Source organism: Schistocerca cancellata, chromosome 5 (genome assembly GCF_023864275.1).
Source record: "Schistocerca cancellata isolate TAMUIC-IGC-003103 chromosome 5, iqSchCanc2.1, whole genome shotgun sequence".
In the NCBI taxonomy this organism is placed as follows: domain Eukaryota; kingdom Metazoa; phylum Arthropoda; class Insecta; order Orthoptera; family Acrididae; genus Schistocerca; species Schistocerca cancellata.
The window spans coordinates 45,821,293-45,825,525 of NC_064630.1; the positions used below are offsets into that span (position 1 = coordinate 45,821,293).

Below are 4,233 nucleotides of genomic sequence, written 5' to 3' on the forward strand. Positions count from 1 at the left end.
CGGCGCTACCCCTAGACCACGGAAATAGGAACATCGAATTTCATTATGTAACATGATGGTTTTTTTATGCATCTAAGAAATATACTGATCAACCAGCACACCATGAACACCTACCCAATAGCTGGGTGCTGTGGCACGGAGAACAGCGACGAAGCGTGGTTGCATGGAAGCCATGGGGGCTCGGTAGGTCGCTAGACGGAGTTGGCACCACATTCGTATATACAAGTCATCTAATTCCCGAAAATCCCTGGGAGTGGAATGATGTTTTGACGTCATGTTCAATCACATCCCAGATGTGTTCGATCGGGGGCAGATTTGGCTAGTTGGGGGGCCAGCACATGAATTGAAACGCGCCGCTGTGTTCCTCTAACCACTCCATTACACTCCTAACCTTGTTCCATGGAGCATTATCTTGTTGAAAAATGCGATTCTCAATCGGGGAGTATGATCGTCCACAAAGGGCTTACGTGGTCTGTGACCAGCGTACGACACTCCTTGCCCGTCATGACGTCATGCTCCCATGAATTCCCACGTGAATGTTCCCCAGAGCATAATGGAGCCACCGCGTGCTTGTATCCATCCCGCAGTACACGTGCCAAGTAACGATTCCCCTGCAAGACGAAGGATTCGCGCTCTCCCATCGGCATGGTGTACAAGGTCTCGGGATTCATCAGACAATGCAACGCTCTGCCATTGCGCCAACGTCCAATTCCGATGGTCACGTGCCAATTTCAGTCATAGTTTCCGATGCCGTGGTGCTAACACTCGCACATGCATGGGTCGTCGGCTGCGGTGGCCCATCGTTTGGAGTGTTCTGTGCGCTCTGTGTTCAGACACATTTGTGCTCTGCCCAGCATTAAAGTCTAGTGTTGGTTCCGCCACAGTTCACGGCCTGTCCTGTGTTACCAGTGAACCCAGCGTACGACGGTTGACCGCCCGACCCCACGACGTCTGGGCGTGCTTTGACCTCGGTTTCGCCACGTCTATGACATTCACGACAACACTCCACGAACAACCTACAAGTCGTGCAGTTTCCGAAATGGTCGCGCCGATCCTGTAGGACACTGCAGTCTACCCTCAGTCAGACTCGCTCACCTTTAACTATATATGACGGTAGTATCTGTTCCCGAAATAACAGTTACTGTGGATGACCATGCAGCTTTGCTAGAAATGAAATGATAATTAAATAGACACCCTAGCTGCAAACAGGCGCTAATGAACTTCATTGGGTTCATGTTGAAAATGTGTGCCCCGACCAGGACTCGAACCCGGGATCTCCTGCTTACATGGCAGACGCTCTATCCATCTGAGCCACCGCGGGCACAGAGGATAGTGCGTCTGCAGGGACTAATCCCTTGCACGCTCCCCGTGAGATCCACGTTCCCAACATTTCCACACCACTACATTCGTAGTGCGCCTAATAGATGTTTGCCCATCATACTCATTACTCATGGCAGATTAATCTACCAAGTCCCGTACGAGTTCGGGCATAGTGTGTGCGTGCAAGGGATAAGTCCCTGGAGACGCACTATCCTCTGTGCCCGCGGTGGCTCAGATAGATAGAGCGTCTGCCATGTAAGCAGGAGATCCCGGGTTCGAGTCCCGGTAGGGGCACACATTTTCAACATGTCCCCAATGAAGTTCATTAACGCCTGTTTGCAGCTAGGGTGTCCATTTAATTATCATTTCGCTCACCTTTCCCATTATACACACGGACACCATGCTTACTGACGGCCGGAGTGGCCGCCCGGTTAAAGGCGCTACAGTCTGGAACCGCACGACCGCTACGGTCGCAGGTTCGAATCCTGCCTCGGGCATGGATGTGTGTGATGTCCTTAGGTTAGTTCGGTTTCAGTAGTTCTAAGTTCTAGGGGACTTATGACCACAGCAGTTGAGTCCCATAGTGCTCAGAACCATTTGAACCATTCTTACTGATACTACCGTTTGTGTTCCTGTCTAGCAGACATCCCTCTCCAGGTGACGCTGCTATCACCTGGACGCGTTTATGTCGATAATAGATCGGTGGTCTCCTAATCTTCTGGCTGACTAGTGTAAAACCACAAGGTAAATAAACGAATAAAATTGAATTTGGTCTATGTGATTCTTGTTTCTCAGTGCCTATTAGTCATGATATATGTTATAAAATTTCTGACACTTGGACGACTTTGTTGTGTACTATTACGAGTGTCACTCCAAAAGAAATGCACACTATTTTTGTAAAAGTACAGTTTTCATTCTGCATGTGTTAAAATTTTACAGTGTGTAGATACATCCTTCCCGCTTGTTTTCAAACTTAGTTCTACCTGTTCCCGTGTGTGGCGCCGTCACAGCATATCTTCAAGATGGCTGCTACAATTAAAGTTCTTCAGAAGCAAAGTGCTGTCATAGAATTCCTGTGCTGTGAAAACGAGACAGTGGGAATCATCCACAAGAGGTTGAAAAAGGTGTACGGAGATGCTGCTGTCGATCGCAGTACAGTTAGTCGGTGGGCAAGCTGGTTACGTGATGAAAGCAGGCACGGCAATACTGAGGATTGTCCTCGCAGCGGCAGGCCTCGTACTGCACACACTCCAGACAACGTGCAGAGTGTTAACGACTTGGTGAGTGCCGACAGACGCATCACAGTGAACGAATTGTCGCGCTACGTTGGGATAGGGGAAGGAAGTGTTTGCAGATTACTGAAAGTGTTGGAGTTAAAAAAGGTTTGTGCCAGGTAGATTCCCAGGATGTTGACAGTGGCTCACAAAGAAACAAGAAAAACGGATTGCAGTGAACTTTTGGAACAGTACGAGAATGTTGGAAGTGAATTTCTTGGAAGAATTGTCACAGGTGATGAAACATGGCTCCATCATTTTTCACCAGAGACGAAGAGGAAATAAATGCAGTGGCATCATGCAGATTCACCCAAGGAAAAAAAAAAAATTCAAAACCACACCTTCTGCTGGAAAATTTATGGCTACAGTGTTTTTCGATTCCGAAGGACTCTTGCTTTTGGACATCATGGCATATGGAACCACCATAATTTCTGATGCATATGTGACGACACTGACGAATCTTCAAGCTCGACTGAGTCGTGTTCGACCACATCGGCAAAAGCAGGATGTTTTGCTGTTGCTCGACTATGCACGGCCACATGTCAGTCAAAAACCATGGAAGCGATCACAAAACTCGGATGGACACTGAAACACCCGCCTTATAGTCCTGACCTGGCTCGATGTGACTATCATCTCTTCGGTAAAGTGAAAGACTCACTTCGTGGAACAAGGTTGTAAGATGATGACTCCCTTGCGCACGCTGCCAAACAGTGGCTCCAAACAGGTTGGTCCAGAATTTTACCGTGCGGGTATACAGACGAATGGAAAAACTGGTAGAAGCCGAGCTTGGGGAACATCAGTTTCGATTCCGTAGAAATGTTGGAACACGTGAGGCAATAGTGACCCTACGACCTATCTTAGACGCAAGATTAAGGAAAGGCAAACCTACGTTTCTAGCATTTTTAGACTTAGAGAAAGCTTTTGACAATATTGACTGGAATACTCTCTTTCAAATTCTGAAGGTGGCAGGGGTAAAATAAAGGGAGCGAAAGGCTATTTACAATTTGTACAGAAACCAGATGGCAGTTATAAGAGTCGAGGGACATGAAAGGGAAGCAGTAGTTGGGAAGGGAGTGAGACAGGGTTGTAGCCTGTCCCCGATATGAGCAAGCAGTAAAGGAAACAAAAGAAAAGTTCGGAGTAGGTATTAAAACCCATGGAGAGGAAATAAAAACTTTGAGGTTCGCCGATGACATTGTAATTCTGTCAGAAACAGCAAAGGACTTGGAAGAGCAGTTGAACGGAATGGACAGTGTCGTGAAAGGAGGGTATAAGATAAACATCAACAAAAGTAAAATGAGGATAATGGAATGTAGTCGAATCAAGTCGGGTGACGCTGAGGGAATTAGATTAGGAATTGAGACACTTAAAGTAGTAAAGGAGTTTAGCTATTTGGGGAGCAAAATAACTGATGATGGTCGAAGTAGATAGGATATAAAATGTAGACTGGCAATGGCACGGAAAGCGTGTCTCAAGAGGAGAAATTTGTTAACATCGTGTATTGATTTAAGTGTTAGGAAGTCGTTTCTGAAAGTATTCGTATGGATTGTAGCCATGTATGGAAGTGAAACGTGGACGACAAATAGTTTAGACAAGAACAGAATAGAAGCTTTCGAAATGTTGTGCTACAGTAGAATGC

At 46.7% G+C, this 4,233-nt stretch overlaps 1 non-coding gene across 1 annotated transcript; it reads right to left on the reverse strand.

Annotated features, from left to right (window-relative positions):
• Positions 1 to 1,247: 1,247 nt before the first annotated feature.
• On the reverse strand, positions 1,248 to 1,322 carry Trnat-ugu (transfer RNA threonine (anticodon UGU)). The gene has a single exon. It is a non-coding gene; the product is annotated as a tRNA-Thr (tRNA).
• Between the last annotated feature and the right edge of the window lie 2,911 nt (positions 1,323 to 4,233).